Raw genomic sequence first — 27,855 nt, forward strand, 5'->3', positions numbered from 1 at the left:
TTTGAAACACTTTTTTCTTCTGGTGAGCCTGCAGCAATTATCACCATCTCTGAACTGAGCTCAAGTTTACCTTGGCCAGCAGCTATGCACCCACACAGCCACACATTGACTCACTCCACCTCCCAGCAGGATAGGGGAAAGAGCTGGAAGAACAAAAGGAAAAAAAACTGTGAGTTGAGGAAAAGGCAGTTTGAAAGTGAAGGAAACAGGAGTGTGTGTTTGGCCACACCGAAGTCATGGCTGTGTTGTCAGCACTGCTTTAGTCACAGATCCAAAACTGAATGTTATGGAGAAAGTCAGCTCCATCCCAACCAGTACAACCCTTGCAATTCTTCCACCTAAAAGTAGATATAAGGTTAATGAGCCTCATTCCCTGTCTCTCACATGCCTTGTTTTATGCTAATGTATGCTAAATGGCTTCTGTAAAGTTAGCCTGAATTTGTAGAGAAGTAAATGAGAAAACATTGAATTGTTACCTCTCTGCCCCAAAACACTGTTGGTAGGTTTGGTTGTAGTGTTCTCCTTTGAGGCACCCTAAAATCAACCAGAGGAGCCGGGGATAGAACATGCCATGGCACTGGTTCCTTGCCATAGCCTTGGGGCCTTTCCTCAATAGTGTGCACTCCTGTACAAGACCAGTTGCCCTGGTATGTGGGAAACTGAGGTAGATGGGCTTCAGCTGAACCCACTTCAGGCAGTCACCTACACCAGGCTCCCAGCAATGCTGCCCCCAGCCATCCCATGGACTGTTCTGGCCAGGGAAGGTCAGGCCTGTCCATGGTGCGCACTGGAGGATGGATCAGAAACCACTGAATTTCCATGGGATGAAATAGTGTTGGGCCAGGCAGTATTGGGGTCTTCAGGCTCTTGCAGGATGTGGATGTCTTCCCATGTTCAGATTAAGCTCTGGGTTCTCTCACCTGGGAGCTTGTCAGTGTGGAATTGCTACACCTTTGGATTAGCAAGGGTAGGATCCGTTGTGCCTGGCAGCCTCAGCTCTGCTTCTCCTATAACAGCTCAGTGAGGGCTTTTTGGGAACCATAATTTCTATTTCAATTAGGTGGAGTACTCCAAATTAAATACATGAAATAATGCTTTAATAGCTCAGATACCTCTGGCCTCACCCGATTACCTTTTGCCTTCTACAAGGAACATGTGATTCTTTGAGGCTCAAGTCTGTTCCCCTTAAACACCCCCCAAACGTGCAGTTAATTGGAAGGCTGTGTCATAACTGCTCCTGGATAAAAACTCCTTCCAAAAACTTTTCAGTTCCAATATCACCTGTTCCAATATTATTACATATCAACTGCAGTAAGCGTAGCGATATAATTATTTCCTAATAGGATTTTAAAATAATAGAATCAAACTACTTTAGGCATATGCTTAATTTCATTGTCTCTTTTGTCTAATTTTACATGAGAATTGTATTTATTAAACAAAGGCTGGCAATGTTGTTAACACTGAGTATATGCAAATAGCAGTTTCAATCTTCCTCATGTTTTTTTATTCATCTCTTTGATGTCATAGACTTTTCGTCTGCATTATGGGCCCAGAATACAATTTTAGAAGTATGTTTGAAAACTAATAATACTGCTGTTGAAGAAATTCCATGACTCCTCTTTGGAGAGGAGTCTGAAAATACACAACAATTACTATGACTCTGAAGACACTGATAGAAAGATCGGTAAATTGTAAGAAATTCAAAGAATAAAGAAAATTAATACATGTTCTTGGTACTGACTGCTATCAGAAGGCTTACAGACCACTGGGAAATGGGAGTTTCACTTGTTTTCATTTGTGTACAACCATGTAAGTAAAACCAGAGAAACAGAGTAAAAACTGCAAGTATCTGAAGTCTGCAAATTTCAAGGAGGAATGCGCTGTAAAGCCATTGTTAAAGAACATGAAGGAATAACTCTCTCTTTGTAAGTGAATCCATGCCAGGAATTGTTTTCCTTTGCATATCTCCTGCTGCGTTGAACAGTTAGGTGCCAGTCAACATGGAGATTCACTGGGGAAATTAGCTTCAAATGCATTTTCCAGGACATTTCTGAATATTATGAGTTGTGTCTTAGGTGAGGACTGTGCCTCTTCATCAGCACTATTTGTCATAAAGAACCCCAGGATACGGATGAGATAAACCCTGTACAGTCATTCCCACTTGGTATGTACATTAGGGCTGGATGAGACCAGAATGTGGGACAGAAAAAAAATAAAGGGAACATTAAAAATGTCTAGGTTGTATCTTAGAAAAGGTCATTTTGTCGCTTTCCCTTTCTCTCATTTTTATGGTTATGGTTTATTTCCTTCCAACAGTCTGGAAAAAAACCCAAACAACACAACGCTAACAGTAACCTGGAAAAAAACCCAACAAAGTAAAATATCTAAATCAATTTAATTTCATAAACAAAACATCTTAAACAGTATATATAGTATAGAATTATTTAATTCTGTGCCATCATGCATAGTCAAATTATTATTCCAAAGCTTTACATTAAAAAAGAACAAGACAAGGAGAAACACTTCTGGAGAAAATATCCCTGTTGGGATTTATTCAACAATTTCAATTATTTCATTTGCTTATTACCAAACTTTTTTTTTGTAACATCACAGGAAGGAGAAATTAGGTATTAACACAGCTGGCATCTTCTAGGTGCTTCTTTAGCTCTGCAATACATTTCATGACAACGAAGGGTAATGTTCGGGGCTGAGGTGGTTGTCACATGTATTCTCTAATATCTCAGGATATCCTGCCTCAATATTTCTCCCCTTCTTTCCTCTTTCTTCTTCTTCCCTTGAAGTTAAATCTCTGTGTGGCCAGGACTAAGGCCAGAAGAACAGCAATAAGGAGGTGTTAATTCTCTGACTGGTGAGTGGGCACATCTGGGATTTGGGACTCAGTTTGCAGGAATGGGTTTTTCCAGTGATGTTCTAATCACAGAATCACTGAATGGGTCAGGTTGGAAGGGGCCACATTGGGTCATCTGGTCCAACCTCCCTGCTCAAGCAGGGTCATCCCAGAGTACATGGCACAGGATTGTGTCCAGATGGTTATTGAATATCTCTTGAATATCTATATTAAATATATAATGTACAAGAGAGGTAGGACTTCTGGGACTCTGCAGCCAAGAGTTCCTTAACTCCCAAGCTAGGACAAGACTCCCTTCATCCTGGTCATTTTCTGATCCCAAGATGTTTGTTGTCCTGTCTCAACATCAAATTGCATTGTAGAATATATTTATCATGACACAACTGACTTCTTCAGTTTTTTTGTACACAAATCTCCATGATTACAAAGCCTTCCTCTCTGTGCAGGAATGCAGTAAATGAGGAGGCAATCCTGTGGAATAATACAGGATGCTGGCACATTTGGCCAGATTACTTACATTTCTATCAATGTTTAACCCCTTGGGCTTTTTTAGGGCATCCGGGCAGTCCTGAAACCTGGAGGTATAGCTTGGCTGGTTGTACATCTCTAGGGAAGAAGTGGTGCCCATCATGAAGTAAACAGAGCAGGGCTCTGTGCTACATGCTCCAAGAAGTTTCAACCTGAGCTGGGTGACATTCACAGTTTTGAGATGCTTCCAACCAGCTTAATCAACTCTGAAAAACAGATGGGACTGTATGTCATGGGGGTCTGGAAGCTTCTGCTGCAGCACAGAAAAGTACTTAGAAGTACAATTTCTTAAAAGGGGTTATTAACCAGTTATGATAGTTCTGAAGTGAAGGAATAGACAACAATGAAAACTGGAAACAGCTTTAATATTTTTAAATGGCCACATAATGTTTGGAATGGTTAACTAGCAATATTTAATAGGTATAATTTTTTAAAAGATGCTTTTCTGGTCTAGAAAGCCCATGATTTCTTCCCTCAATTTACCACAACCAAATGTAGCCTTAATGAACAGATTCATTATTGTAGCAGTTTGGAAGGAAGAAAAAAACCCCAAAACCCCAAACCATGAACCCCCTGCCTGTTGCATTACAGCCATATTACTTCCTTGTTTTGGATGAGGATTACAGATATGGATTTCCTGTCAGCTGTACAGACATTGTCAGCACGTTTTGAAATTGTCTGCTTGCTCATCACATTTTAATTAATGAGGGCATGAGCCAAAACAGGTGTTGGTAACAGAACAGACAGCAGCTGGCAAACAATTTTTAGATCTACAATTAACTCATTTATACTATTGTTCCAGAACAGAGGGTTCCTGCAATTTTACAGAGGAGGAGTTCATGTAATTTTACAGAGGAGGTTATTATCAGGCTGAGCTGTGGAGGCACATTAATTTTTTCTGTTTTTCTTTTGCTAGATTTTTTTAAAATGACTTTTTCTCAGGCTTGGTTCTCATAGTAAAGTTGATTGAAAGTTTAGGTTATTTTTTTTTCCAGCAGCAGGCAATTTATATTACCAAAACAATCTAATCAAGGAACTAAATGGCCTTTGAATAGAGAACCCTAAATTCGTTTCATTATTATCTCTTTTTCCAGAGAGAAAGTGGCATAAATTGCTCTGGAACTAGAGCTCAGCAAAACTCTTCTCCAAATCTGTGCCTGTATAAATTGCCACAGAATGAAAGTTGTACAAGTCCATCAAAACCTCGAGCACATTAAGAATCTTGTCAGACTCTAACTTTTCTCATTCAGATGTCTCAGGCTCTTTCAATCATATAACTGACTTTCTATGCCCTTGCTGTTAACCATTCCAAGACTTTTCAGATACAGCTCTTCATTTGTGAACTTCTGGCATTCCCTGGTATGTCTGCCACTCCTTGGGGGTTTAAAGTTGGACGTCCAAAATGAGCAGGCAAAAATCCCATTGATCCACAAAGCCATCCAGGGTAATAATTTGGTGCTGTTTGCCATCTCTACATGGTTTTGTGTCACAGAAAATTCCATGAAGTAACTAAAGAGGGAGTCAACAGTCTGGGAGAGAGCAAAGACCAGGTTGTTCTGATCAAATAGTGAGAAACAGTGAACATCAGTCTGGTGACACAGCAAGCACAGTAAGGGCAGTAACAGAGGAGGATGCAATCTTCTTCTATGCTAGATCTGCAAAATGCAACCTCTAAGGTTTAAGGAGTTGAGGAAAACATCAGGGAAAACATCTTTAACATTTCCATATCCTTCCCTACCTTTAAAAGTCCTGGAGAGGAAAACATGCACCCTGGGATCCCTCAGGATGGTCACCTTGCTTGTCCAAAGCGTGGAACATCTTGACAGTGGTATTGATTTCCACGAGACAGCTGTAGGGATAAGGAATTTCCTGATCCTTGAGACACTGTTCTTTGCCCACAAGTAGTTTTTTCAGTTACCTGGCTTTGATACCAGCCATATTAGAGCCTCAGTGGTGTATAAACTGCAGCTGAGATCAGCCAGAAACAAACTGGTGTCAGGATTCAGGCTCAGGCACGACCTCCAAAAGCCTGTACAGTTTAATGGCCAGCACAGCTCCTGGCACGCTTTTGGTGTGTGCTAATTAGCACAGCCCCAGACAGGGCTCTGGCACCGGCTGGGATCGCATTTCTCACAAACTATTCCCACTGGTAATTTGAATTTAGACACTTTGTTTCAGGGTAAGGAGAGTTTTGATATATGACCACCCGTAAAACCATGTCATCTGGCCTCAGAGAAATGTCCTTAATAGCTTTACTTAGCAGGATAGGCAGAGCTTGGAGGATCAATGGAAAACTAAAAAGCTTGCAAGCATGCCTTGAAATTGAAGGTTAGACCTGTGAGTTATTGCATGAATACCATGGCATAAGGGAGTGCAATCTTTAAGCATGAAGAGTTTATATGCTGAATGACCCAAAAGGCCAAATGAATATTAGCTATTGTACAGAATATTATTCTGTGCACACAATATGCCTGGAATAATTAACAGAGTAATGGATTTATGTTACTATAGTAAATTTACACTAGCCATAATAATTTTAATATATGCACATATCTTTGAAATTATGATAGCAGCTGTAAAACTAGTGCATTTCTTTATTAAAAACACCTAGATCAAAGAGTTCAAAGAAGGGTCAAGGACCAGATTTGTCAGGTAGCGTTGTGGTTTAACTCCCGTCAGCAACTGAACCCCACACAGCCTCTTGCTAATTCCCCACTGTCTGGGAGTGTATTTATGACTGGTTAAATAAACAGGATGGAAATTAAATTTCCTTTGACTCGGAAATCACTAGATTTAGTATTATTTTGATGGAAAATTCTTTCATTAACTAGTCAGGTATTAAATGAGTTAAAAACTGTCTCAGTGCTAGATCTCTCAAGAGATCTCAAATCTCTTATTCATTAGCTATTACCTGTATTGGTCCCTAGATAATTTTTCAACTGCATTTAATATTTTTATCAATACTTTATGTCAGGACTGACTGATGACGTGAAGACTGACATAGCAGCAAATATGGGGGCAATTTATAATTTATTAGAATGGTTGGAATAGCTTGGTTTCAAGCCTGGAGAATAAAGCTTTTCCCACAGTAAATCTGTATTAGATGAACTGAATTTCTGGACCTGATTGACTACATTGACTAGATCTTAATTTCCTGTAGTAGAAATTTAGACATTTAACCTTTCAGTGCAGATAAACAAAAGTAATACACAGGGAAAAAGGAGAACAGGCTTTGTCACGGCATGTGGAGACTTGCTGAGGACTTGACGAAGATTCTGGGGTCTGTAGACTCCAACCTGCAAAAAAGCTACATTTCAGGCATTAAAAAGTGATCCTTCCCATAAATAAGGCCATGATAAGATTGGTCTAAGCCATTTCTTGTTGTGGGATATCCATATTAAGATGTGAAAATAGAGAGAATTCAGGTGAGGATTCAAGTGCTTACAATGTGAGCTCCATGGAGCTTATCTAACTCACTTCATTAAAAAAAAAAAAAAAAGAAAAGAAAAAAAGAGATGAGTTAATCCCTATGTGCAGCTATTTATATGTAGAGATGTGTGGCAGAAGTGAGGTTTTCAAATTTATGGACAATCTCTTAACAGGAATCGCAGGCTGTGAACAAAAGGTAAAGAAAATTGACCTTCCGATAATCCATTCCTGTATCTTGTGTAATAGGGATGGTTAAATGCAGGAGTACCTTATGGGGACAGAAAGCTGAAGGAACCACCATTGGAAAGATCTTTTTAATAAGACTGGGGTCTTTTGAGAGATATTATTTACTCCCTGCATATGGTGTTTGTGCTGGTTCACTCTATCACTAGATTTTATCCCCATCTTTTTAAATGCAAACACTTCTAATCCTTGGAATAGTTCAGATGAGGTATTAGCATGAAGATAACATGCAATTAATTAGTAGGGCTTTCACTAGTCACCAGAAGCAAAGCAATTGTAAACAACGGTACAATGGAAATTCCTAGACTGTATTTCTGTGAAATATATTGTTAGCCATTAATTTGTGACAAAAAGATGAGTGGTGTGATGCAAATATTCCGAAAAGTCACATTTTTAAAAGTCAAATTTGGAACATATGCCTCAAAACTCAGCATCGGTTTTTGTGTGGAATTGATGTCTTGATGTGTTGTTATTTAGTCCTTCTAAAAGCTGAAATGAGGAGACATTAGGCTGACAAGAAAGAAGACTGTCTCTTGTTGATACGAGATTTTTAAAACACCAACATAATTTGGTACATTTATGGAAGAGCGTTTTTAAATGGGGATAGTAAAAAGGAAAAAAAAAGGTGCTTTCTTTACTGCCATATTTTTTCAGTGTGTAACTTTAAGGTTCAGAATATGCCAACCTATAAAACCTCCTGTGAAATGAGTATCTGGAAACACTGATGTACCTCTGGGGAAAGTGCCATGTTCCACAAAACAATATTTAACATATTTACTCCAACAGCAAAAGCTGTCACATACTGACCTGTTGCTCCTATCATATGCAGGCTGCAGCTGTGGTTTAGTGTCCTGGAGTTAATTTCCTCACTTGTTACATCCTTTGTTGTAGAGCAGAGTTTATTTTTAATCATGTCAAAGCCCCATTCTATTACTTTGCTCCAATTTTTCCAGCACACATTTTATTTTCACTTTACCCCGGCTCTTGTTCCACACACTTTTCTAAGTAGTTTTTCTAGCTTTCCTAGCAGTATAAAGTAATGCCTACTTATGTCGGTGGCAGGGGTGTTGCCTTGTTTTAGGTGCTGCGGTAGCACAACAGACCAGGCAGTTTTCCTTCCTTTTGTTAGCTGCTGAGTCCTAACTGACTGTAGATAGTTATAGCTCTCTTTCAGAGACATTTCCCTCCAGATCCCATACAGCCCCTTGGCAAAATGAGAGCTGCACTGGACAAAGCACTATAAATAGGCTCCTGAGACCAATGTGCAGTGCCTTGGAGCCCTAATAGGTGCCTTGAATCTGTTCTCTGTAATTCATTTCCTTTAGCACTATTAAGGTGAAATGTTTCCCAGAGAGCTTTCATCCAAACATTTGGAAGTAGTGCAGGAACACAGCACAACAGAAGTGAGCTCCCAATGGCTGAGGGCTGTTTATCAATATCTATGTTCTCTCCAGTTTGGGCTGTTTTGGTTTCTCTTGCAATAGAATAGACTATGAAGGTGAACGGATGCTTGGAACTGGCTTGCAGATGTTATCAGCAACCAGGTGATAAGAGGATTTGCTCTTTCTGTTTGTCACAACAGTTGTGAATGGTAATTCCCTTATTAAGAAGCTCTGGAGGGTTACAGTAATGAAGGGCTTACTGCTGAACTGGAAGTCACAGTCAGGTAGAAGGACAACACACTAAGAGCCCAGCTATTAATTGGGTAGTGGGAAAGGAGGGAATGAAAGAAGAAGAAACAGATTCTATTTATTTGGCTCTTGCCATCCCTGTCCCTTCCATTTCCATAATCTGGAATAAAAATGAAGATGTGGCACACAAGTGTTTCTCTAACAAGGCCAAAGTGTATTTATTGGATGTGCTGCATAAGGTCTGCAGGCCAGCAGTGACGGTGGCTTTCCCAAAAAGGTTTTCTGTTGCTGATGCAAAAAAAGAACTCCAACTGTGAAAAGACAGATGGACATACGGTTGTGGACTCTCCCCTTCCTTCCTTCCTTCCTTCCTTCCTTCCTTCCTTCCTTCCTTCCTTCCTTCCTTCCTTCCTTCCTTCCTTCCTTCCGTCCCTTTTTCATGGGTGTTCTCTTTGAGTAAACTAATTTAAAAAATCTTGCATAAATTAAGGGACACTTTTGTGCAATAAATTTCATGTCAAAGCCAACCGTTTCTAATTTCTTGCCCTTTGGGCGGGCTGCCTCTTTCTTCTCTGCAGCAATACCTACAAGCCAGCTCTCTTGGATTTATTTGCCTTTCTGCTCCACATGGTTTGTCTATCAGATTACTCTGAGCACCAGCTTGCCTGGTCCTGAACTGTGTCCTTCAGAGCTGTCAGGATAACAAAACCTGCCAGGGAAGCTCTCCCAGCCCAGGTGGGGGTGTACCTTCTAATGGCCAAAGCTAATGAGGTCACAGCCTGCTGCTCTCTGGCACAGGGAGATGAGTACTTTATTTGGAGATACCTCTAGCCTAGGTGTAGTGTAGATGCCAAACGAGAGCTGTTTTGTCCCCCATAAGCACACAGTCTGTGTATTTCAGAGCAATTGCAAGTCTGGAAGTACCTACTTGGCTGTGAGGGGTGGTAGTTTGAGATAAAGCATTCAGTTCAAGAGCCTTTAAGTAGAGCAGTCAAGCACCTTTTAATGAAAATTAGGATATTCCATGCCACAGATGATATCTAGACCCATCCTCTTGTCCTGAATTCAAAGGCATGGTCAGATGTGTGTATATTATGAACTCTCAAACCTCGTAAGTCATGCCAGTGACTGTTCTGGGAAAGGAGCTGAGGTACCATGTCCCTTCTTCCACTGAGTGTCTTGTCTTTTTTCACCCATCCTTTTCACTCTATCCCTCTTAAATCTGACCCTGACTAAAGTTCAACAACTAAAATGAACGCCCAAATGTTGGGGCCCTCCCCCTGCCATGTGGTCCTGGGAGAGGGGCCCTGAGGGCACAGACACGGGGTATCCCTGCCCCTGCTCAGCCTCGTTCCCATTGGTTGGTTTGTGTTCCCTGCGCGGGCAAGGACCCTCTGCTCCCATGACTGTAACAGTTCCTCGGCAGATCCCCGGCCATGCGGCTGGAGAAATAAACATCTCTGAAACATCTAGCAAGAATCGGTCCATATATATTTATTTTCCATGGGCCTCGTTTTTTGATACATCATGTTGCAGTATCCACACTGTAATAAATGGTGCAGGAATGCTGGCAAGACACCGATCCCTAAGGACAGAAAATTCGTGAGTAAAAACCACTCTAGATCTCTCTCTCTTCTCGCCTTGGTTTGGATATTCCCTCTGGACTATCGAAGAATCGTGGGAAATGTGGCTCTCTGAACCACAGAAGAAAATGTATCTAGAAGTTAAAAGAATCTTTGAACAACAAAACAGGAAAATATTTGTTCCTGGAGATCTAGAACATTTTTTTAACTGGCTTTTCAAAAATTTCTTTTCTATTTCTCAAGACTTACTTTTTGATATTAATCCTCCTGGAATTACTGGAATTAATCACGGGTGTTTTTGGCACGAGATCTGGGATGAGATAAGAGATCAAACAAAACATGCACTGGTGATAGAAGCTCTCCATGCATCCCTTATAATCAGCAAAGCTCTTGAGGAGCATTTGTATGGTCCCATTACCCCAAAAGCAGAGGATGGCCGTAATCCCATGGCCGAGACCGTGCGGCAGCCATCCCAGGAGTGTGTGACTGCAGCCGTGCCAGCGGAGGTGCCTGTGCTGGAAGTGGCCGGCCCCCTCGGGAGCGCGCGCCTTATCGCGGACCCCATCCCTGTCTCGGGGTCCCCGGCCACTCAATCGCGAGTGAGGGAGCGATGCTGCAGGTGCCACGGGTGTCGTGAGCCACGTGCAGCAGAGAGGCGGCCCCCACGAGCAGCCAGGAACCGAGGGCCAGCGTGGAAACCCACTCTGAGCACACGGCTCGGAGAGCCCTGTAGAGCGAGAAGCGGCGGTTTCCACAGCGACACGAGAAGCCGCGCAGCGCAGCGCCGAGCCGTAATGGAGCCTCTCACAAAGCAGCGTGGAGCTGGCAGAGCAGAACCGCTCGCAGGGCGCGGGGCCTGCGGCGATGGCAACGCGGGGCCGCGCAGAGCCCAGACACGCACCGGAGCAGCGCCGGTCGGAGAGCGCGGAGCAGCCGCAACGTGGGGGCCCGGCTCAGACATTGGAGTCGGCGAGGCAGCGGCCACACGGGACCAGCAGCCATGACGAACATGCAAGCACGTGATAGGACAAGTTATAGCCACGAAAGTTACAGGAACTGTGAAATGGTACAATGTCAAAAACAACTATGCATTTATAACACGAGATGATACAGGGGAAGATTTATTCATCCATAGAACTGCCATTAAAAGGAATAACCCTAAAAATTACCTGCAAAGTGTAGGAGATGGGGAAGTTGTACAATTTGATATGGTGCAAGGAAGGAAGGGTTTACAAGCAGCAAATGTTACTGGGCCTGGAGGTATTCCAGTCAAAGGCAGCCGTTATGCACAAAATTATAAACAATATCCATCCCAGCAACTTCCCTACCCACAGCCTACTTTCTCCTTTTACCCTATACCCAATATGAACCCTTTCCTAAGTTTACCCCATCCCCAGTTTATTCCTAATCCGTTTTTCACCCCATGGCTTCCCTATACAATTCCCTTTCCCTACAATTCCTCTCCGATGCCAAGGGGGGGATGAAAAGGGGGAGGGAAGAAATTAAACCCTCTCCTGCCTCAGTTTCCCCACAAAGCAAGCTCAGAGAGTTCTGTCTCCCTTCTGTCAGCCTTAAGATGTTCCAGAGAATCTGTTTGGACATTTACAGACTCAGGAGGGTAGCTTGTTTTGTCTTGAAACTGTTCTTGTTATGTTTATCCAGTTGTTTTCAATGTTAAGTTTTAAATCTCTTTTTGTTAAAAATAAACGGGTGAAATGTTGGGGTCCCTCCCCCTGCCATGTGGTCCTGGGAGAGGGGCCCTGGGGGGGAGGCACGGGGTTTCCCTGCCCCTGCTCAGCCTTGCTCCCCCTTGGTTGTTTTTTGTTCCCCTGCGCGGGCAAGGACCCTCGGGTCTTGGGATTGCTGCAGTTCCTCAGCAGATCCCGGCCATGCAGCTGGAGAAATAAACATCTCTCTGAAACATCTAGCAAGAATCAGTCCATATATATTTCTTTTCCATGGGCCTCGTTGTCTGATACATCGTTTTGCAGTATCCGCACTGTAACACCCAAATGACTTTATACAATTTGTCTAACATACGTCACCATAGTCAAAGCTCTTTTCACAAAAAGAAAATCAAAGGTGAGCCCAAGTTCTGTAAGGGTCTAGTCCATGTCGCATTGAAGTCCCTTGGTATTTGTGCAGGTCCTGGTTCAGGGGTCAGGCTGGTATTTTTCCATCAGTTTTTTGGAAAAACTCACAAACACTCTTTTGGGAAGTTTTGAGCAGATCTGAAAGCAACATGGAATATATGTGCTCTAATATAGCTACAGTATTTTAATTGCAGGCATCTGCCACCCAGCTAATGCAGATATTCGTGGAAATGTTTACTTCATTACTGCCTCACAAGATCTTAATTAAGCTGACTGGAGACTTGAACAAAGGAGGATGAAAAGGCATCAATTATGTGTGTTAGCACATTGAGTACGGCTCTGAAAGTCAGACCCGAACTTCCATCAAAAGGGGCTGTTCAGGAACGGCTTCTCCCAGGCTGGTGATTGCAACCCCTTCATTTTGCACGCCCCAGGGCAGGGCTGCATTCTTCTGGAGGCAAAGACAGCCTTTCACTTCGGTAATTGTGGGCTGCTTATGCAGCGGGAATGTCAGCGGGGGATGGGGCACAAGCTGACAGCATTGAACCACCGGGAGTGACAGCAGGGATGTCACATCCAGCAATCAAAGCCTGCCGAGCACCAAACCCGGAGTCGGGTGTAGTGCATAGATATAGACTTTCCATCAAAACCCTCTACGAGTTTCAATTATGACACAGAACTATTTCTTAATCCAAATATGCAGCAGCACTGTGAAGAAAAATAAAATACTTCTGAAAGGAATTTGGGTATGTGTGAGATATAACACTTCCATGCAGCTTTATTCCTCCCAAATCCCAATGAAAACTACAGTTACCTCCTGGTAAATGTATTTGGAATAAGAAGTATTTGAACAATAGCCCAGATAAACCAGTATTATATATTTTGGATCGGAAGAAATTAATTTATATTGAAGAGAAAGTATTAACATCACTGGTTTTTTTCAACATTCCTTCAAAAGTTTCAAGATTTGTATTATTTTACCAAATTTGGGTTCAAAATAATTTGGAAAGCAAGCAGTGTTCTTTTTCTTTCATGGCAACAGCTATGTGATTTAAATATATTTTTAATATTAATGGGATCTTAGGTCTCATTGTGTTATATCACAGTAAAATGACAGGCAATTATTCATAAATAACATTCTGAAGGTGAAATAATGTAAAAGTAAATCAAATGTTTTAATTACTACATATGCACCAGTAATGAATAGCATTAATAGCAAGTTGAACTGTTTTTTGGTACAAAAAAAATCCTGGAAGGGCTACTGAAAGCTTTCAGAATTTTTTTTTTTTTTTAATTTTGGTAAAAGGAATTGTCAACTGATTCAGATAAAGCTGCAAAATTATATTTGTAAAGGATGCTATTAAATGCATTACTTTATATTTTTGGATGACAATGTACAGTGAAAAAAACACTGTCAAAAAAAGGGTAAAAGTGTGTGTTTCCCAATGGCATAACCCCACATCCAGTTTAACCTGCTACTCTGAAAGTCACACAGTACATAGAGCTACATGAGGTTCAACTAGCAGAAACCATCTGAATACATAACATTATTACTTGTGTGGCTATCTGTATTAATTGTGACGTTATTTCTGTTCAAGCATTTTTCAGCTGGGTACTTGAACTGCAACCCAGTTTAACTGATTATATTTGCAGTATTTTTCTGATTCTTTCCTGTGTAACATAGTATTAATTCTGGCTATGGTTAGTAGCACCAACCAATTTGAGACTTACACTGTGCCATGTGATGTATGACAATATTTTCTCTTTCTGTTGTGCTTTGCAATGATCTTTGCCATTAACACTGATAAGGACAAAAAGAAACCCACAGAGACGGCTGCAGCAGCAGAGGCCAATAAAGATAAAGCTCTTGTGTGTGCTGGGATTTCTGCTGGAGCACACAGCACTGTAAACAGCATTCCTCTTCCATAAAGAGGAAAACAAACAAGCTGGCGTCGCTTTGAGGATTGCAGCCCCATTGTTATACACGTGTGTATCTTTCTTAGCTGATTTTACTGAAGAATGGGGATTTTTTTTCCCCTTTATTCTGCAGCGGTTGTATTAGATGGACCTCTTAGACAGAATTCAGATAAGCCATAAGCTAATGATCCTGCTCCAATGCCGTAGTTTTGACTCAGTCCATTGCTCTCTTGAATAAAATCATTCTGTGCACATTGACAGTGATGTGGGTCAGTTGATAAAATCTCTTTCCAGAAGATCTTCAATCCAGAATTTCTTCTACTTTGAACAGAGTCTGCAGTACAGAAGAACTTACAGAAACCTCAGGGGAACTAAATGGCATTAAGAAAATAAAAGTCATTAAACAAATCTGCTTTCTATTGGATTTCACTTAGTAAAATAGGCATGGCAACATCAAACCATCCTGCCCTAGGCTGGCAGTTTTAGAGTGAAAAAATGTTTATTGCTTCATTTCAAAATGACTAATTCAGATTTTTCATTTGCATTACAGGAAAGTCAAACTCAAACCAAATCTTTTGAATATGTTGTAAAGCTGCTTTTATTTCTTTTCACTGATTGTTTCAGTAGTTACCCATCCTTTGCAGTGGTTTGAAATAATTTTCAGTCTTGAAATCTGGAATGGATCTGCTGTTTTCTGTGGATGGACAGAATTGTCTTACAGCGTGGAATTAACTATTTTTTTGTTTGTTTGTCTGTCTTTAATTTCTTATGGACTGGGGCTACCTCAGGCTGAAGACCACGACAATCAACATAAAGCTGGATTTTCTGCTCTAGATATCTGGCAATGAACAAGTCAGATTAATTAAGATCCCTGGATTTAATCACTCCTGAGGCCTCTTCTGGCCATCTACATTTGAATACTTGGCCTGCAGTGAAAACGCTGTTTTTATATCCTAATTAAAAAAATTATCAGAATACTTCAGAGGTGCAGAATGATTTTTGAATTACCATTGTGTATCACTTTCAGGGGTCCGGTGGACAACCCGGTGTGTTGCGACCTTCCTAGAAAAAGCATCCTGCCTGGGAATGGTTTTTCCAGGGGCTTTAGCAACTTCCCTGGGAGACAGGTGATTTCAGCAAGTGTAGCAACTTCTCTGCTACAAGTGATATCAGCTCTTGTGATCCAGCTCTTTGTGAAACCACCCGGGCAGAACCTGGGGACAGAGAGACAAGAGCCTTGTATGGCAGTTCCACAGAGGTCCTTCATTGTCCAGTAGCCCCTGTGAAGGAAAGGCAGGGACAAGAACACCCTGCTGTCATCAGGGGTTGGGACAGAGGTTATATGGGGAAGGCAGGGGTGGGGTAGAAACCAATTAGCCAACGGGGTACAGGCTATTACCATAAAGAAGCAAGGCGTGTTAGGAGTGGCTCTTTTTGTCACCATGACCCAGAGGAGGGTTGCTTATCTCCAGCGCGAGTGTTTTGGGGCTCAGGGTTCTCTCCTCCAAGGGAGTGCCGAGGGCTCACAGCCCTCACAGTTGTGAATTAAGTTCTCAAGTGACAGTCAGTTGTTAAAGTTAGGAGGACTGGAACTTAGTTCACACATATTGGTGAGAATTCAGGGTATTTGCTTTAATTTTGACATAAAATTTAAGATTTAAAAAAACCCCAGCACCCCATGAACCTCTTTGTAAAGCTGCTGGTTGTACAAAACATTTACTTATGAGGTGCAGCATTTCCTTTATCTCCAACACTCATGCTTTGATTGAATTTTAGAAATCAGAGTATTGGCATCCTAATTTAAAAACACCGCACAGATATTCCCTTTCTGTTCCCATGCTGTTCGTTTCTGCTCACAAATGGTATTCTGACATTTGTAATATATACTGCATTTGTATGATAGTTTCCCAGAATATTTTGATAAGGAACTCCAAAACCCATTTACTCAGAGATCAAATCTGATGTCAGACTGAAAAAGATTTGCCTTCTTTTTTTTTTTTTTTTTTTTTTTTTCCTGAAAGGAAAGATGGAAACAAGCAAACTCCTTTCAGGAGATGAAAAGATAGATTTATCTTTCTCTTGTAACAACTGAAATCTCTGAGATATGTCAGAGTTTTATCCTGACATGTTTCTTTCCTCCTTACAATAAAATATGAGAATCCTTTTGATTCCTGATACTACTTTCCTCACCTGCAACCTCTTTGTTTCTGACCTCACCTTCCAGATCACTTAGGCATTTTTAATCTAGTTTTGATGGGGAAAACATAGCATGGATTTAATACTGCAGCTCTTTGTCTAAGTTAAGTTAATACTTCTAATACATAAAAGTATTCCAATTCCTTTGGTTTCCCTGAGTGACATCCATCACTCTGAGTTTTGGATGTCCAAAAATTAGCTGTGCACTCCAAGGTGGCATCTTAGTTCCCTCTGCAGGCAGTGCGAGAGGATTATTCACTCTCCCTGATGAGATATTTCTGGGGAGGAGCCAAATGGTGTTTGCACCTACCAGTCTTTCAGTACTAGCTGTGCTGGAAAACCAGCATGGCCTGCCAGCTAGAAAAGGAAAGAAAAAACTCCCACTTCTCAAATGCAGGAAGTTGCCACATAAGAATTTGCAAAATTGGCCTTTTTCATAAAGGTTGCCAGAAACAAAACCAAAACCAATAAAAATTAAAAAAAAAAAAAAAAAAAAAATCAGAAATGTCATTGTGGATCCCATATGCTTGTTTTTCAAAGTAATTTTTTAAGAGAAATTTCCTAATATTTTGAGCAAGATCAAAAATTCTGAAATGTCAAAGTGCTTATCTAATGAAAACTAATCTTTCAGTACTTAGAATCATGGAATCATTAAGGTTGAAAAAGACCTCTAAGCCCATTGAGCCCAACCTTTAGCTCAGCACTGCCAAACTCACCAGTAAACCACATCTGTAATAATATTTCATGATCATCTGAGGGAGTGATTTCAACCTCAATGAAGCACAAATATGTACTCCTTTTGCAACCAGGGCAGCTGTTAGCACCACATATATTTTTAGCTGGAATTTCAGCACAGAACAGGTCTCTTTCCTTTAGTTGGAGTAGCAGTTTCCAGTAACACTGGGTGCCCTTCCATATGGGAATATGAGATTTCAGCTGACTGATGTGATGATCTTTTAACACTGAGTAGAAACTCAGCATGTAGGCTACACACAGACAACCTTCACAGCCCCAACCAGGCTTTAAGAGCAAGACCTTTACTGATCTTGTCATGGAAACAATGTCAAAATTATTCTAATGATTTCAAAACCCAGAGATGAAAAACTCAAGAGCAAGACTTGTGAGAAATCAATTCAGTGGAGAGAGAGTGGGGATAAGGTTCAACTTCCAGATTTTCTGGCAGCACCAAGTGACATTCATGTGAGCCATGGCATACCTCCAAATGACAGAACAATTTCATTCCTTCTACTTTACTCCTTATCCTAAGAGATGTTATTCAATCCTTAGGAGTGATGACAAAGCACAGAGAGTGCACATGAATAGTAATTAGACACAAGCGTGATCATTATAGGCAAATTTAGTGCTAAGTAAAGAGCTGTGCAGCACAGAACAGAGGAACTGAAAACTGCAGGAACCTTTGCAATCTGCAAAGCTACTTGCCAGATCTTAACAGCAGGCAGCAACAGATTTGGGGTTTGTTTTTTTTAGGAATGCTGCACACAAATTTCTATAGTCAGTTGCTCCTTCCAAGATACTGAGTGTGATTGTACTTGGTCATTGATATTTTCCAGGAACTTTAGTCAATACTTTCAATATTGTCCACCAAGCCCCATTGATTTTGATGAAATTTTGTTTCAAAAATCAAGAGAAAAAACTTCAAGACATCAAAAATTATTTTAGAGGCTTTGGAAATGCAATGTTTTGGTGTTTGTTTACAAAAACCCTTTTAATTACAAGCTGACTGCTATTTTTAAAATAAATAAATGTAAAGGATGAAACTTTTTAAACAAAATGATCAGAAAAAGTGTTTCTGTAAATATGGAAATCTGTCTGTTGGGTTTTTTTTCCAAATAGAACTTGTGTTCCAGCGTTCAGCAGTGTTCCACTGACATTGCAATTCTCCGATAAGCAGACAAAGAAAGAGACACACAGACATTGTCACCTTCACAAAGAAATCAGTTCCAAGTAAAATATTAATTAATATGGCAGTTGTTTCAGGGAGGGGAGTAGATGCATTTGATAAAGAGAAGCATAGGAGAGGGAAGTGTCAGGATTCCATGTGCTGTGAACTTACAAAGCTTTGCTGGACTTGACTGCTCTATACAGAATTGCACTGCTGAGATGTGACTAATTAACTTGTAGGCTACATGATTCTTTAGCAGCTGAGAGGTCATCTAAAGATAAAAATGCCCCCTGAAATTCCTGGATGTTAGGAAAGTAAACTGGCTATGGATACAATTGAAGGGACATTGGGATCCCATTACTGTAAAGAAAATGCATCAATCTAGCAACTGGCTTTCTCTCCTCTCCCTCCACAGACCTGCCAAGCTTGTGCTGAGCTTAAGATTGAGGTTTTGGCCCTCACTTCAAGCTCTCTCCATTGTTTTGCACCTACCCCTGACTGTACTTGTGCCTCTCAAACCTAAAGCAGAGAGTGGTTGTTTCACTCCCTGTTCGATGCCTGTGGTCATCCCATCCAAAGAAGAGCAACAAAGTTGGTGAGGGCTCTGGAGCACAAGTCTGATGAGGAGCAGCTAAAGGTAGCTGGGGGTGTTTAGGCTGGAGAAAAGGAGGCTCACTCTCTACTGAAAGGAGGATGTAACGAGTTGGGGGTCAGTCTCTTCTCAAAAAAGAAGAAATTGGATAAGAGGAAATGGTTTCCCATTGTGCCAGAGGAAGTTTAGGTTGGATATTAGGAAAAATTTCTTCACCAAAGGGGTTTTCAAGCATTGGAAGAGGTTGTGAAGGGAAGTGGTTAAGTCACCATCCCTAGAGATATTTAAAAGATGTGCAGATGTGGCATTAAGGTGTTACTGAAACTGGCAGAATAAACCCCTCAACACCAACGTTGCATTAAGGAGCAGGAATTCTATAGTATAGCCTGGGGATATCTCCACCTATTGTACATGCCAACTACAGAAAAAGCTCCTGTTGCAACACTGTATTTTACTTGCATATTCATAAGTTTTCCCAGAAGAAACATGCCTACAATAATCATTTCCCAAAAGTCATGAACATATTTTCCCTTCCCTTGGCCTGTGCGTTCTTTTATACTGGGGTCCCTCCCATGGTCCTTGGTGGTCATCAACCCCAAAGTTCTCCATGAACTTGGTGTCACTTCCTAAATATTGGGCTGTGTTGGCATAACTAGTCTGGTTCATTGTTTTGTGAGACACTTGGTTAACCAAGTGCAGTTTCTTGTTCCTTCTTCTGTTTAATGTTTAACATGATCCTACAGAATAAGCATTGTATTTTCCACCAGGTGGGCAAATAGTTCTTCCTCTGGCAATGTTTCCCCCCTTTGAGGTTTTTGTCTCAAGCCTTCATAAGCCTCACTTTGCTTCTTTACAGACATCACATTTGTTCCTTGTGTTGCATTTACAGTCACAGTTTTTACACAACATAAGCAAGTATCATAATCCCAATTATCACTACAATCACAATTATACTTTGCAAGAGGGAGGCCAACCAACCAGAGAAAATCCAAGTCCTTTCAGTATTTTATTCATCCAACCATTTTCTAATCCTGCCCTTAATTTTCCGCTAGATGATGCAACTGATTTTATCCTCTCCATCTGATCATCCAACTCGGCAGTCACATTTGGAATGTGTATATGACAGTTATTGTTGTTTAAATGTAAGTAAATATCCCACCACCAGTTTTACCTGGCATCCAGGAGACTGCCATGGCAGAGCACTGATTGTAGAAGGTTATAAAGAACATTCATCACATGCTGTAAGATGCCTGGTAAGGCACTCATGGTGTTCTGTTGCATACAAGAGTTCACTTCCATGACTTAGTCACCTGTTACTACATGGTCCAGGGCATGAGTCCTCTATCATGGGATTCCTGTGGCTTGAGAGACATCATTTGGCCTGGTGTAGCTGGGGGCCAATGGTACTGTCATGCAAAGAAAGACTGAGGGATGGAAAGACCATAAAATAGAGTGAAAACAATCAGCTTCCCCACTGAACAAATAATTCACATTTATTTGTATTAAGGATGCCCATATTGTCATAGCCCATATGGAACAGAGGTGCTGCTGGAGAGCCCTTGAAGTGGCTGGCAGACCACGAGGGAAAAATATAATTTACTTAGCTTTTTGTTATACTCTTACACAGTATGTATTTGCTTGCAGTTGCTGTTGGTGACAGCATGCTTCTAAAAATGGACATTCACCGTTGCTTGGAATAGGCATTTTTATGCTCATATGTGGTTACTTAGGAAATTTATACAGCAAGATCACCTATCCATGAGTTTGTGAAGACTTATTGGAGCCCCCTTCATCTTCAATGTTTCAAATCCATCTCTGAGATGGTTGCTTCGACGTATGATATGGTGCAATTTCAAATCCTTCCAAGGAAAAAGCTATTAAGGAAATCTGTCTAGTGAACAAGTTGCTTGGAAATAAATTTTGACTGCTTTTCAACTGTTCTCAGCCTTTGGAGTCCAAAATACATAGGAAACAACAGAAGTGTGTTTATGATCACAGATTATACAATTAATAGCTGATGACTTTCAGGGAATAGCAGCGTGTTTAGTTTCCAAAGATAAATATTTATAATGGAAACATTTAATGACTTAAGCACCTTATTTAACTGCCCTTCCCTTCCATTGCCTGTTCTAAACATTGTGCAGAATTCTACTGGCACTAATTTCTGAAGTAAAACATTTATATCAGTGTTGTGTAATATGCTGGCTAGGTAGCTCCAGCAGATGTAACCCCCCCACACTGGTTAATAGGAAAATGTAATTCCCTGGTGTGGTGGCAAAGAAACAAGTGGGTAAACTAATTTATTTGCAGTGCAGGCTGTGAAAAGTGGGCACAATGTTTACTGTCCCCATAGGGGTGGGTGAACTCCAAACGTATCAACTACAGACAGATTAATCCTTCAAAGATGGACATGGTCTTTCTGAAATTCACTTGCAGGTGATGACAGACTCTTCAGTGTTTGATTCCTGAGACTGGTATACCTGAAAGAGTCTTTATTTCCACACGGGGGCAAGCATATGCTTTTATTATCTTCAGTCAAATTCAGCAATTAAGGATATACAGAAAGTAGCCTTTACAGGTCCACAGTTTAAAGGAGATAGACTGCAGTCTAATGCTGTCTTGATACTCTTCCAGCCTCCCACATGGAATTTCCCTCTGCAATTTTTCTCCTTCTTCTGGTACAAGCACTCCTCTAGTGTGTCTAAGCAACAGGGTTGCCTTGTACATAATGCTGAATTATCATCTTATTTCAATTCACAAATGTTTTCCCATGGTGGACCCCAAAGCTTTCCATAACATCATGGAATTTCCAATAACTTGAATTAAAGTTAACCAAGAAAGACTAATCCTAAAAACAATCAAGCCATCAAGTGTGTTTGTGTTAAAAAACCCCACTGAAATCAGAAAGAATTGGTTACTTCTGGCTCACTAGGTCAGGCCTAAGATGTGGTGGGTTTCTAACACTGCTGTGTTCAGGCAGCATTTTCACTGCTGTGTTTCAGAAATATATGTTTGTCTGTTTGTGTGTGCATACAACATGTAGGCATAGATTTTAAATGTCAACCTGTGTGAAGAGAGCCAGTCTGAGAGACTGAGAGGAAGACAGCAACTTTTAGAGGTCTGTTGTCTTCATTTTCCAGCAAGTACATTCATTATAAAGCCAAAATAAAAGGAAAGAGGGTTATTAAGTATGGGAATGGATTTAAGGTCAGTCTTTGATGCAAAGGAAAATAGACATTTAGGCTAAACCATTCAAGGGAGGAATTGTGTAAGCATTAAAGATGAATTAAAATTAATAGTGGAGGGAACAGTGACTACATTTCTCCACCTGAGGAGCGAGTGCTTCTAAAAGAAATCTAATAAATGTGGCATGAAACAGAAGTGAGAGAGCACTGGAGAAGGAGAGGAGAGGAAAAATGGTAAGAGGCAAGACAGGCAGGAAAGTGCCCTTTGGGATCTGCAATGGAGTTCACTTAAAAGGAGCTCACACATGCAGCAGGTGCTACGTGGCTGATACTGCTCCATTCTTGCCTTGCAAATTCCTGTTATCAGATGTTCCATTCCAAAAGACATCCTCTAATGTCTTAACTCAGAGGCAGCAAATAGCAAAAAGTAGGGAAAGATGTCATGGGACAATGCACAGTTTGATAAAATGAATTTTGGCTCATGTTAGTGACATATTTGGTTGTTGCTGCAGGTTTCTGGTGCTGGCCCAAAGAAGTGATAGGAGTCAGATATAATTGGAATGACATCAAGCATGATCAGGGGATGGTGTCTTAACAAGAGATCTGCTACCAGCAGCATCACTGCTACTGCTCCTGGCTGCTTTCAGCTGCTCTGCTGGAGGAAAACAGACATGTTTGCACCAGAGCTTTATACTGTGTTTATAATTAGGTCATAATTTGTACCACAAACAGAGCTTTTAAGGTGGTGGAGAGAATGCACACCCACCCCTTAGAGCCTAGGAACTATAAATGATTTATGGATGTAGTTAACTTTATGGATGGCAAATGTTCACCCTTATGATATATTTAGGAATGTGTCTGAATATTTCCCGGGAAGGGCTTTTGTTATCAGCCCTCTTCTGTCCAGGCAAGGACAGATCATTTTCTTAAGGTTATGCAATAACTCAGCAGGGTGCCTTTCTCTTGTGGTCTCCCCATACCATTCAAATAGGGATAATAATGGGAAATGAAAAAAAAAAATCAAAAAAATCCAACAATGTTCTGGCTCAGCATAAGCAAATTTAAAGTTGAGAAACATTGCTGCTCATTGTATTTACAGAACTGCTCTGAAATCCTGATGCTGAATTCACATACACTGAAACTCTTTTCTAACTGAAATCAAACTCCAGAGGAATTCACAGACAGAAATGGACCATCCTAGTAGATTATTTGGCTTACTTTACTAACTCAGTTTAGTCTGAGGAGACTGAATTTATAGAAATAGTTAAAGAATAGTTGTACACTAGTAATAGGTATGACAACAGCTCTAATATATTGGTATTGTCAATAATATTAGTTAATTGGTTTATTCAAAACATTTTATCATTATAAGTGAAAAAATACCCAATGTGTAATAAATCCAAGGCTTTTTTAGCAGCAGAGGCACTGGAAACAGAACCCAACATAAACATTATTAATATCAATTTTCTTCTACAGTCCAGAGCTGGCCACTAATTGCTATGGACATATTTTTGATTATTTTATTCATATATGTTACGTTACTATCACAAAATGAATTCTTCCTTTTTACTTTTTCCTTATTCAGAATAGATTTGACATAACTAGAGAAGGAAAAATGTTAAACAACAAGTGATTGGAAGTGCTAAGTCCAGCTGGTGGCTGGTTCCTGGTGACATCCCCTAGGGATCCATACTGGGGTCAGTAGCTAACTGCTTAACAACTTTATTAATGATTGGATGATGTGCCAGAGTTCTCTCTCAGCATGTTTGCAGAAGATGTTTGCTATTCAAGAAGACCTTGCCAGGCTGGAGATATGGCTGATAGGAGCTTCATGAAGTTCAGCAAAGGCAAAAGCAAAGTCCTTACCCTGAGACAAAATAACCCCAGCACCAGATGGGGGCTGGGACTTCTGAGAAGCAGCTTTGGAGAAGAGCAACTGAGGGTCCTGCTGGACCACAGGCTCACCAGAGACCAGCAATGTGTCCTTGTAATAAAGAAGGCAGCACCCTCCTGGGCTGCATTAGCCAGAATTCAGCCATCATGCCTCATTATATTGATCCTTCTCTTCTGGTCAGCCTTTGTTACACCCAGCTGGTGAACCCTGTCCTGAGCTCTCCAGTGAACGACAGACGTGGTCTGAGTCCAGTGGAGGGGGACTCACTGGATGCAGTCAGTGTAGATGAGCCCTCAACCTGGATGGGGAGCAGCAGTACCAGTTGTAAAAGAAGAAAGAGAAGAAACTGAGTTTGTGTGAAGAAAAGAGAGATTCTGGGGGGATTTTTTGCTGTCTGATTCTCTCTGGCTGGAGGATACAGAGAAGACCAAGAGACTTTTCAGAGAAGTGTGCAGTGACAACAGGAGAAGCTGTGGATCCAATCTGCAACATGCAGAATTCAACCCCAATATAAGGAAATTATTTTTTACCGTGAGAGTGGTCAGAACTTTATCACAGGTACCTGCAGAGAATCTGGAGTCTCCATCCTTGGAGATGTTCTCTCCATTACTAATCCAAGTTCCAAGAAAAGCCAAAAGATTGTCTTTTTGTCAAAACACTAAAAATTACTTCTTAAAACATTTTGGATGCAGCTGTTGCAGAAAGGAGGTCAGATAATTGGTCCAGTTGCAGTGTCTAAATAGAAGCCATTTATTTTCCCAAATGTATCTTTTAAAAAATATTTCTTTAATGAAGTTTGCATGCCCAACTTGCCTTCCCAAATTTATATCTGGGATCATCTCATTTTCCTCAGAAGCACACAAAATACTGGTTTCAGTGCTGTTGCTAACTCTAAACAGAAGGTGAAGTTCTGGTTTCATTAGTCCTTCTGCCAAAGCAGGAAAGATCTAACTTAGACCCCTTAGATGGTGGGATAAGGATTTTCACGGTATTTCCACTAGACTAAGAACATGTAAGTGGACAATTACATTGCAGGTGTTAATGTTGTGTCAATTTGATCTTGCGTTAAAATGGTACTACGGCTCCATGCACAAATCAGATAACACAGGGGCACTACAATTCTGACTTCTCTATTTTAAATTATTAAACTAGTTGTTGAAACTGGTTTTTTACAGAGCCAGCTAAGGTTCTCTCAGACAATTTTTGGGCACAATCTGAAAGTCAGCTTGAGCCAGACACTTTAATTCAGACATCTTTTTTGGAGTTTAAGAGTGTTTAAGAGTTGGCACATGTGGGGAAATAATGGAAGTTGGGTGAGAAAGATTGCAAACATACTCAAGGGACTTTCAGTCGAGGGGTCAAAACCCACACATATTATACTAATTGTTGTTTGGCCTTGTCTGTTGGACAAATAGAACATCTGTGTTCAAATAACACAGGCTTCTGACAGGCTTAGAGGCACCCTATGTTGTGATTCCTGCCCTGCTGTGGAAAAAACAAAGCCCAGTGATAAATTACACCTGTGTGGAAGCCTGAAACACAGGTGAAAACAGCAGGTTTGTTGGTCTTCCAGCATGGATCAAAATCCATGGTGCCTGCATCCTTGCTTGTGTGCCTCTGCCCAGGTACTGCTTTAGGGGTCCCCTGTTTGACAAGGTAATGAAAATAAATTTATTCTTTGCATTTATCCATGGTTTGTGGTTGTTCCTGCACCTTACCCATGCCAGCTCACACAGGACACGAAAAAGCACATTCATCTCAGATTTAGGAGAAAATCTCTGGTGATGTTTAGTTTGCTAGCAGAAATGTAGCCAAGGTCTTCCCATGTTTATTCTTCAGCATCTTATCTGTACAATAGTAGAAAATAAATATTTTCTCTCCTTCTTACCTATCAAGTTGCTTTTCCTTGTCCAGGAATCATCTCTTTCACTGGGAAGAAAATGCACCTCACAGAGCAATCTTCTCATCTCTTTGGAGTTCTAGACAAAAGAGAAATATAAATAAATAACAGAAATAGTAATTACAAGAGGCCATCTGTCCTTTTGCAACTGTTTTACATTCTACAGAATGTTAGTACCAAAATACATTCATCAACGTTAATAGACATCTGGAGCATAATCAACCAGCAACCACTTGTATAGAAGTTACTGCATGAAATAATTATCAGTGAAATATGGTAAATAAAAAAAAAATGTCTTTGAAAGCATTGAAACAGAAACCAGATTTTTCAAGCTCAGAGAATTAACATGAAGAGAAGTACAGCTACTGCCAGATTTTGCTGCCATATAGTCTTTGGTGTCTCTTTTTCAGACAACTTAATTAGTCTCTGTATAAAACCCACTGGCATGAGAAAAACTTCAGATGTTGGGGAATTTGATCTTGATCTGTCTGGTCTAGTTTCTTCCTGCTTTCCCCCCCTTCTTTTTTTTTTATGCAGTTTGCAAATTTAAGAACATGGCTTACATTCAAAATGTCTCCTGGCTCGTTACTAGGCAGACCCAACAATGCTGATTCCATTCTTTCCTCTCATTACTGCTTATCATTGTGGGGTTTGCAAATAGCTCATGGGACACAGTAATATCCAAGAGAACAAAGACTGTGTCAGAAGGATGAAGAGCACCTGAATTGCAATGAGATAGCAGACCCACTTTTAGATCAATGGTGGTGTTAACTATTGAGCAAAATCTGCTTTCCTTCTGTCTGGACGCAGAAAATACAGCAGTGCTGAGATTTTATTTCTACATAAGGGCATTGCCAGGAATGTTGATCTAGGATTGGTCATTCTGTGATGTATTTAGGCATTAGCACAGGGCAGATCAGAAGCTGATGAAGCCAATATCTTATGTCCTTATGTATTTCAGAGTTCTGTCTCAGGTTCCTAGAACCTTGGAAAGCAAATAAGGTAATTTCCATCCCTTTAGCAAGCAGAAGTTTTGGTGATAATTTCTCTGGCCTCCAGGCACTGAGCAATTTGCACATACAGTACAGTCCCATTTAGAGGAAGTACAAAATACCATGTTATAAATAGGATATTCATGACAGTCCCTTCTCAGGTATTAGATGTTCTTCTGGAGACCTGATTTGATCACCCCAGTGCCTGGGTCTTGCTAAAATGTTTTGGAGTAAAGCAGAGACCTCTCAGTCTTCCCATAAATTATTCCATAGGGAAACTGCTTCATCACTTTGAGTCCCAAACTCTCTCTTCCCAGAGCACCAAAAGACAGTAGGTTGGTTAAATATGACAGAACAACACACAAATAATGTGTTCATTGTCATCCTAAAATACCCCAAATCCTGGACTAATTGCCAGTCCTGTGTCCCCATGCCCTTTTTTTTTTCATTTTTAATTGAACTTTGAATCAACATAGTCACTGAATGGCAGCAGTGCAGACTTTGTGATTGATTCCCGGTTTTACTTCTTTTCTAGATACAGTTGCACACATTTACAGTTGCAAGTTACTTCAGTATTTTCCCCCAAATAATAACCCCCCAATTATTTCAGAAAATCTCTACTGAGCTGCACACTCATCAGAGACTGAGAATAGGCTGTTGTAGGGGATAAAAGGAGCAGGAGAACAACAAACCAAAACAGGTTCTCCTGCTAACATAACAAAGATCACCTCCTTCAGGAATTGTCTGGCTAGTAGATGTCAATTGCTGGCCACGTTAGGAAATTTGTTTTCAATTATCAAGCACCAAATGATGCAGCATCTCTTATCAATATGAAAATTCTCAAAATAATTCACATTTAGCATGGACAAAGCACTCAGACTGTGAAAGGGAAACTGGGAG

The 27,855-nt window shown here is 40.7% G+C and overlaps 1 long non-coding RNA gene across 3 annotated transcripts in view; it reads right to left on the minus strand.

Moving 5' to 3' along the window:
- Positions 1-13,423: 13,423 nt before the first annotated feature.
- Positions 13,424-27,855, minus strand: part of LOC109143724 — a 50,597-nt gene continuing 36,165 nt past the window's right edge. For 2 of the 3 annotated variants that reach the window (XR_005604306.1, XR_005604307.1), the window contains 2 exons: positions 25,952-26,042; positions 13,424-15,507 (listed from right to left, as the gene is read on the minus strand). This is a non-coding gene — a long non-coding RNA (uncharacterized LOC109143724). The remainder of the gene's footprint in view (positions 15,508-25,951; positions 26,043-27,855) is intronic. The other variant, XR_005604308.1, reaches the window with a different exon arrangement.

Source organism: Corvus cornix, chromosome 3, assembly GCF_000738735.6.
Source record: "Corvus cornix cornix isolate S_Up_H32 chromosome 3, ASM73873v5, whole genome shotgun sequence".
NCBI lineage: Eukaryota > Metazoa > Chordata > Aves > Passeriformes > Corvidae > Corvus > Corvus cornix.